The sequence below is a fragment of the Rhincodon typus genome, chromosome 20, assembly GCF_021869965.1.
Source record: "Rhincodon typus isolate 14 chromosome 20, sRhiTyp1.1, whole genome shotgun sequence".
Lineage (NCBI taxonomy): Eukaryota > Metazoa > Chordata > Chondrichthyes > Orectolobiformes > Rhincodontidae > Rhincodon > Rhincodon typus.
The window spans coordinates 1,704,613-1,713,836 of record NC_063351.1 but is presented as its reverse complement, the minus strand read 5'-3'; the positions used below and the strand labels follow the sequence as shown (position 1 = coordinate 1,713,836).

General features: G+C 43.5%; 1 protein-coding gene across 4 annotated transcripts in view; it reads left to right on the top strand.

Moving 5' to 3' along the window:
• The window catches only part of rufy2 (RUN and FYVE domain containing 2), a 68,542-nt gene that overhangs the window by 50,635 nt on the left and 8,683 nt on the right, over positions 1 to 9,224 (top strand). The window lies entirely within an intron of this gene.

Here is a 9,224-nt window from a genome sequence, read left to right as displayed (position 1 = left end):
CCCCACACTACTATTCTTGAAGTTGTCGCCCCACACCCCTTCCCCCCCCGCCGCCCCTCTCTGTTCCCCCCCCCCCCCCCCCCCCCCCCCCCCCCCCCCCCCCCATCATCTGTCATTGTGTTCTTCTGTTATGGCAGATTATCTGTTTAGCATCACAAATTAGCATTCAAAACTTTCTGTACTTAACAGCAAATTCTGAAATAGTTATTGGTTCTTGGTTTTGATCTGAACTTCGGTGTGGGATCAACAGTGTTGATATTTTCCCTTTAACTCTTGGCCTGTGAGCTGAGCTGGAGAAGTTATTAGAACAGGAATGTTATGAGTTATGTTAAGAAGTCTTGACTTCTGACTCAAACAGGAAGTGCTGGAGACACTCGGCAGGTCTGGCAGCATCTATAGAGAGAAAAGGCAATTTAATGTTTCAAGTCCACTGACCCTTTGTTAGAACTTGTTTTATGACTGTTGTCTTTGGCTCTGGGATCATACTTTCCTCCATGAATGGCTCCAAAGTTATCTAGGAACACCACCTGTAAGATCCCCTTCAATCCACACACCATCCTTACTTGTAATTGCAGAGTGAGTAATTGTATTACAACTTGGAAAGATGCCCGTTGGCCCATTGAGTCTGCAGCAGTCATAAAACGCCTATCTTCTCTAATCCCATTTCTCAGCATTTGGCCCATAGCCTTGCGTGCTCTGGCCTTAAGTGTTCATCTAAATACTACTAAAATGTTGTAATGTTCCAGTCCCTATCACCCTTTCATGCAGAGTTCTAGATACCCATTACCCTCTCTAGATGAAAAAGAAATGATCTCCTTAAATCCCCCGTTTTAAACCTCCTGTCTGTTACCTTAAAATCAATGCACTCAGTAATTGATCCCACTATTAAGACTAAAAGTTTATTCCCTATCAACAATGTCTAAGCCTCTCATAAGCTTGCACACCTTAAACAGGCCCTGATTCAAACCTCTCTGCTCTAAGAAAAACAGTCCTAACTTATTTAGTCTCATCATAGCAGAAATGCTCCACCTTAGGCAATAACTTGGTGAATCTCTTCTGCACCCTCTCCAGAGTACTCATATCCTTCCTTTTAGAGTAGTGACCAAACCTGCAACCGTGATCTAACAAATATCCTATTCGGCTCTATCCTAACACCCTCCAGTTCTTGTATGGCTCAATAAAACCAAGTATCCCGTTTGCCACCTTAATCATCCTGTTCACGGACCTATGGACATGCTTACCAAGGTCTCCCTGATCCGGAGGACCAGCCAGGGTTCTGCCATTTGTGTACTCCCTTGCTTTGTTAGTCTTCCCAAATGTATCACTTCACACTCTTAGGGTTGAACATCCATTTGTCAATGTGTTTTGCTGATCTGACCAGCTTGTCTGTTATCCTGCAGCCGAAGGCTTTCTTCCTCACTGTTTACCATGCCACCAATTTTTGTATAACCTGTGTACCTGCTGATAAAACTTATTTTTATGTCCAAATATTTAATATACACGACAAACATCAAGGGACCCAGACCTGAACCTTGTGGTATGCCACTGGAAAAGAGGCTTCTATTCACAATAGCAATCTTCAGCCAGCATCTTTTGTGTCCTACCACAGCCAATTTTGACTCCAATTTGCCCTGGATCCCAAGGGATCTTACCACCTTGACTCCCATCCAACATCTTGTCAAAAGCCTCACTGAAGTTGATGTAGATCAACTGCACTACCTCATTGACACACCTAGTCACTTCAAGGAATTCAGTCAAATTTGTCAGATGTGATTTTCCTCTGACAAAATTATACTGACCCCTTCCAATTAATCCTTGATTATCCTAGTGAAGATAAATTCCGTTCCTCAGATTTTCCCCAAGGTAATTCTATTACTCTTCCTTCAGCGTTCTTGGGTCAAAATCTGGGAACTTCAGGAATGTGGTGTGTGTTTTACAAATTTTACCCAACAAAGCAATGAAAATTGAGAAACTAATGTGATACTTTGCATCCTGGATGCCGTGCTGTGAAGAGAAGTTGCAAGACGACTTTGAATGAAAAGGCAAAAACAATACAATTGGCAGAAAACCCGAAAAACAAATATAACCCAGAAAAGGTCCTGAAGATCATTTGGCAGTTAGGAAGGCAAATGCAATGTAAATTCATTTTGAGAGGGCTAGAATATAAGGGCAAGAATGTACTGCTGAAGCTGTATGAGGCTCTGATCGGACTGCATTGGGAATATTGTGAGTAGTGTTTGGCTCTTTCCTAAAGAAGGATGTGCTGGCCTTAAAAGGGATCCAAAGGAAGTTCACAAGAATGACCCTGGGGATATGAGGAACAGTTGAGGACTCTAGGTCGTACTCAATAAGAGTTTAGAAGGATGAAAGGGATTTCATGAAAAATAACAAAATACCAATGCCTGGATAGAGTGGATGTTGAGATGTTTCCACTAGTAGGAGAGACTAGGACCTGAGGGCACAGCCTCAATGAAGAGAGAACCCTTTAGAACCGAGATGAGGAGGAATTTGTTCAGCCAGAGGATGGTGAATCTGTGGAACTTGCTGCTGCAGAAGGTCTTTAAGGCACATGGGTTCTTGACTAGTAAAGGGGACCAAAGGTTCTGGGGAGAAGGGAAGAAAATAGGGCTGAGAAATGATCGAATGGCAGAGTAGACTAGATGAGCCAAATGGCCTAACTCTGCTGCTGTATCTTATGATTATAAAAGCAAGAACAGCCAAACCCATTTTGTCCTGCTGGCGACTGAAGAAGCAACACAAATGTTGGAAGTCACCCCAGCTAGTAATGATGTAGCTAGTAAAAAAAAATCAAATAACAACGTAGCAACTGAGCGAAAGGCTGTGTAACAGGACCACTTTGTGACTCAGTTCAAGTAGACTTTTGATGTTGGTGGGGTAGTGCAATTATTAGCTTATGTTAGCTGTGTTTGGCTGGGGAAAATTCTTGAAGATTTTCTCTTTTGTCAGGCTTTACCAGAACAAGCAACGGGTGAGGAAATATTCAGGTGATTGGAATTTCATGGATATGGAATCACTTAAGAGGGAGAACTGTTTCTATTTACGTGGACGGTACTCCTAGAGTGGTTGCAAGAATAAACTGTAAATCCACAGGTAATGGTGAGACATTGCATTATTGCTTCACCAATACCTTGCCTAGAATCTGAATGACACTGATAAATGCAGAGCTCGCACAACTTATTGCAAAACCAACTGTAAATGGTGGGAGTTTTTTAGTCTTTACAGTGGGGAGCGAGGCACAGAATAATACAGTCCCCAAAGGCAGCATATTTCTGAAATTATTCAGCGTAGCTTTCTGGATCAAGAAAACAGATCACTTGCAATGTGCATGAAACTTTCATTTGAAAGTATGACCACATCTAGGTAAGTGACCATACTATGTTCAAATTCAGTATTAGGTTGGACAGAAGAGCCATGAATGTGTTTTAAATTTAGTAAGTTTGACTTTGGAAAGATAAGGTAGATTTGTAATAGATTGGGAAAAACTATATTCATTGACTGTGTAGATGAACAACGATGTCTTTAATAAATATGACTCATTGGCATACTTTCCAGGGCAGGAAAGTTGACAAAGTTTATTACATGAGGAGCGTGAGTTATATGAAATAAAACACTTGTACAAAGGCATTAAGAGTACAGGTTGGAAGAGAAATAAAGAACAGTAAAGGATAATAAGAAAGTGACAAATACCGTAAAAGGGGAATAAGAGGAGAAGCTTGCGAGGGATATCTAGGCCAAAACTGAAAGATTTTAGTTGTAAGTTAAGAGTAAGTGGGTGGCTAGAAATAATGAGTCTCTCAATGATAGTTACGTGTGATTTATAATTGGAAATCAGGAAATGACTTGCTAAACAGCCCCTTTGTTTCAGATTTCACAATCCCCATTGTGGTACTTAAATACCCCTTTATCAAAATTGCAAGTTTGCAAATTGTCTGTTTTGTAAGCTATCCCTCTTTGTCCTTCTCGATCTGCCTGCCTCTGCAACCTTTCGTCTGAACTCTATGTTGTGGTCAATAACTTAAGAGCCTGATTCCGTCCATCCATGTTTTTTACCCACCCCCACACCCAGTCCTGTCAGACATGGGTTGCTTTTAGTATAACCAACCTATTCTCAGGCCTATTATCACATCATGTGTTCTGAGGAAGGATCACTGGACCCACAACATTAACTCTGATTTCTCTCCACAAATGCTGCCCGATCTGCTGAGCTTTACCAGCAATTTGTTTTTGTTTCTGATTTCCAGCATCTGCAGTTCTTTTGGTTTTTATCACATTACAAGGGTCATTTACAGCACAGCCTTCCTGTTCTCTCCTATTCTCAGTGCTTATTATCACTTATTCAGCTTTTCTGACATGGCCTAATGGCAATGACCACCTCGTTTGCCTACCCCTTTCAAATCTCTCCTGGCTCCCACCTCTTTTCCTTGGTTCCCCTTTACAAGTGTAAATCATACCACCTTTTCCTAGCTGCTATCAGTTCTGATGAAGAGTCACTAGACTGAAAATGTTGACACTGCTTTCTCCCAACAGATGCATCCAGACCTGCTGAATTTTGCCAGCAATTTCTGTTTCTGTTCCAGCCAAATATTACTCTATCAATCATCAGCAAAGTGATTGAAAGTGACATTTGCAATGCTGTCAAGCAGCATTTGCTCAACTTTGCCAAAATCCCTCAACTCCTGATCTCAATACAGACTTGGTTCAAATATAGTCAGACAGGCTCAATCTAGAAATGAAGTAACAGACAACGTAATCAGGAGTCTGAGTAAACTCTGGACTTGTTGGAGTCCTATCTAGTTCGAAAGGGGATGGTTATAGGTATTTTTGAGGTCAGTCTTTTAAGCTCCAGGATATTGATGGAGAATCTTGTATCCAAGGCCCAATTATCTTTGCCTTATATATTCATTCAAGGATGCAGGCATTACTGGCTGGGGCAGCATTCATTGTGCCCCACCCCCAAATTGTTCTGGTGAAGGTGTAATTGAGTGTCTGAATGGTGTAGATACATTCACAGTGCTTTTAGGGAGTTACTTCCAGAATATTAACCCAGTGACGGTGATGAATTGGCATTACAGTTCCAAGTCAGGATGTGTGCCTTTGAATGGAACAAGGATAGTGGTGCTCCCAGGTATCTGCTGCCCTTAGGGGAAAAAAGTCTCCAGCATTACAGCTAGGATGTTGTCAGGTCCCAGGGTCCTTGCTGTGTCCAGTTTGTTCATGCATCTCTCCATGTTTGATCTGATTTATTGTTGTCACATGTACCAAGATACAGTGAAAAGTGGTGTACAGGCAGATCATACCATACAAAATGCATTGGGTAGAAGAATAGAGTGCAGATTACAGTGTTACGGCTGCAGAGATGATGCAGGGAGAGAGAGATTGACATTAGCTTTTGAGAAGTCTGTTCAAAAGTCCGATAACAGCGGAGAGGAAGCTGTTTGTACTTGTATTCAAACTTTTATATCTTGCGCCTGACTAAAAAGGGTGGAAGAGAGTGTAACCAGGGTGGGAGGGGTCTTTGATTTGTGTATTCCTGGGGCAGTGGTAAGTATAGATGGGATCAATGAATAGAAGGCTGGCTTGTGTGATGGACTGGGCTGTGTTCTCAGCTCTGTAGTTTCTTGTGGTTTTAGGAAGAGAAGTTATCATACTATGCTGTGATGCAGCTTTAAAAATTAGTAAGAGTCCTTGTAGGCATGTTGAATTTCCTTAATCTCCTGAGGAAGTAGGGGTGTTTTTGTGCTTTCTTGACTGTTGTGTCAGTGTGGGTGGACCAGGACCCATTATTGGTGATTATCACTCCCTGGGACCTCATGCTGTGGACCATCTCCACCTCAGCACCATTGATGCAGATGGGCGTGCCCTCCACTCTGCCTCCTGAAGTCAATGACCAGCTCCTTCATTGATAGAGAGATTGTTGTCTTTTACAGCATGCCACTAAGCACTCAGTCTCGTTGCTTGAAAAATCTGTTGGAATTTTATGAAGATGTAACTAGTAGAATTGATAAGGTGGACCCAGTCAATGAGGTATATTTGGACTTTCAGAAAGTATTTGCTAAAGTCCCACGTAAGAGATTATTGTGCAAGATTAAAGGGCATGGGATTGGCAAAAGTGTATTGCGATGAATAGAAAACCGGTTGGCAGAGAGGAAAGAAAGAGTAGGAATTACTGGGTCCTTTTCAAATTGGCAAGCAGTAACTAGTGGGGTGCCACAGGGATTGGTGCTGGGACCCCAGCTATTCACAATGTATATTAATGGTTTGGATGAGGGAACAAAATGTGACATCTCCAACTTTGCAGATGATACCAATTTGGGTGGGAGGGTCAACTGTGATGAGGATGCAGAGATCCTTCAGCATGATCAGGACAAGTTGGGTGCATGGGCACATCAATGGCAGATGCAGTAAAGTTTGGATAAATGTGAGGTTATTCACTTTGGAAGCAAAAATAAGAAACATCTTACTATCTAAATGGCTTTAAATTGTGAAGAGGGGAGTGTGAAGCGGGACTGCAGTGTCCTTGTGCACCAGTTGCTGAAGGTAAGCATGCAAGTGCAGCAGGCAGTAAAGAAAGGTGGAATGGTGGCTCAGTGGTTAGCACTGCTGCCTCACAGCACCAGGGACCCAGGTTTGATTCCAGCCTTGGACGACTGTGTGGAGTTTGTACATTCTCCCCGTGTCTGCGTGGGTTTCTACCAGGTTCTCTGGTTTCCTCCCACAGTCCAAAGATGTGCAAGTTAGGTGGATTGGCCATGCTAAATTGCCCATAATGTTCAGGGATGTGTAGATTAGGTTTGTCAGCCAAGGGAAATGCAGGCTTACAGGGTAAGGGCAGGTGGATGGGTTTGGGTGGGTCAGTGTGGACTTGTTGGATTGACGGGCTTGATTCCACACTGTAGGGATTCTATGATGATTAGGATATGAAGACAAATGGTATGTTGGCCTTCATTGCGAGAGGTTTCAATTACAAGAGCAGAGACGTGTTGTTGCAGTTGTATGGGGCCTTGACAAGGCCACACCTAGAATGTTGTGTGTGGTTTTGGTCTCCTTTCCTGAGGAAGGATGCTCTTGCTCTCAAGGGAGTGCAGCGAAGGTTTACCAGGCTGATTCCAGGGTTGGATGGACTGACGTATGAGGAGAGGTTGACCAGGATTAGGATTGTTTTCGCTGGAGTTCAGACGAATGAGGGGGCGATCTCCTAGAGACTTATAAAATTCTAACAGGACTGGACAGGGTAGATGCAAGGAGGATGTTCTCAATGGTGGATGTGTTCAGAACCAGGGGCCACAGTCTGAGGATTCGGGGTAGACCATTTAGGATGGAGATGAGGGAGACATTTCTTCACCCAAAAAGTGGTGAGCCTGTGGAATTCATTACCACAGGTAGTAGCTGAAGCCAAAACATTGAATGTATTCAAGAGGTGGCTAGATATAGCACTTGGGCGAATGGGATCAAAGGTTATGGGGAGAAAGCAGGATTAGGCTATTGAGTTTGGATGATCAGTCATGATCATGATGGTGGAGCAGGCTTGAGGGGCCAAATGGCTGCCTCCTCCTATCTTCTATGTTTCTATGTATGTTACTTTCCTGTACTCTGTATAATCATTGAGATCCAGCCTATAATGGTGGTGTTGTCAGCAAACTTGTAAGTGGAGTTGGAGTGGAATTTGGCCACGCTGTCATGAGTGTTTAAGGAGTATAGTAGGGGGCTGAGTCTGCAACCTTGCAGGGCACCGATGTTGAGGATTATTGTGGAGAAGGTGTTGTCACCTATCCCTACTGATGCGGTCTGTGGGTCAGGAAGCTGAGGATCCATTTCCGGGATCAGGGTGGGGGGAGCCAAGACCTAGGTCTCAGAGTTTGGAGATGAATTTGCTTGGCATTATGGTATTGAATGTGGAGCTGTAGTCATTAAATAGGAGCCTGACATAGGTATCCTTTGTTGTCCAAATGTTCTAAGAATGAACGTAGGGCCTGGGATATGGCATCTGCCATGGGCCTGTTGTGCCAGTAGGTGAACTGCAAAGGATTAAGGCAGTCTGGTAGACTGGAGTTGATGTGAACTACGACTAACCTGTCAAAGCGCCTCATAATTTATAGAGGTCAGAGCCACTGGGTGGTAGTCATTGAGGCACGCTGCATGATTTTTCTTTCTTTTGCATTGGGCTGATGGTGGTCTTCTTGAAGCAGGCAGGGACTTCATTTCAAAGTAAAGAGAAGTTTAAGGTGTCAGCGAATACTCCTGCCAGCTGGCCTGCACAGGGTCTGAGTGTACAGCTGGGGTCTCCATCCAGGCCAGTCTCTGTGGGTTCACCCTAAAGAAGGTGGAGGTAGTGTCTGTGGCAGTGACTGTGGGACAGGTTCATCCAAAGCTGTTGGGACAGGTGACACAATTTCACTGACTTGTTCAAAGCAAAAGTAGTATGCACTGAGCTTGGCGGGTAAGGATGTATTGTTGCCTGCGATTCTGTTTGACTTCGCTTTGTAGCCCGTTTATGTTGTGTAAGCCTTGCCAGAATTTGAGTAATGTCCATCCGCTCGGCACTGCTGGCTGACCTTTGCTGTGTTTAAGGATGGAAATGTTCATGAAGCTGCCCACGCCCCCATAATTGTCCAACACTGTCATGACCAAATGTTAGGACTGAGAACACTTAATGTGATTTAGTGATTGAGGGATTGATATTTTTATCTATCACATTCTGTATCACTTTGTTGGATGCCATCTGCTTTTTAGATATTTCCGGTGCTGCCCCTCTCCTGCCCTCTACGTAGAACCATGGCTCATCCCCCGGTTTGTGGTAATGGTAGAGTGGGGGAAATGTTGAGCCACGAGGTTATAGATTGTAGTAGAATGCAATACTGCTGCTGCTGCTGATGGCCTGCAGTGGTTCATGGATGTCTAATTTTCAGTTGCTAAATCCATTCTAAATCTATATCGTTTGACACAGTAGTAGTCCCACACAGTGTGGAGAGTGCCCTTATTGTGAAGATGGAACTTCGCCTCGACAGAGGCTGTGCAGAGGTCACTCTTGCTAATACTATCATGGTAGATTGGTGAGGCCGAGTAGGTTTTTTTTCTCCTGCACTAACTGCTTTAGAATGGGTCTGTAGCAATGTTGTCTAGGATTTGGTCAACTTGGTCAGCTGTGATGGTGCCAAGTCGCTCATGGTAATTGAACAATGAAGAATTCCCATCCAGAGTACATT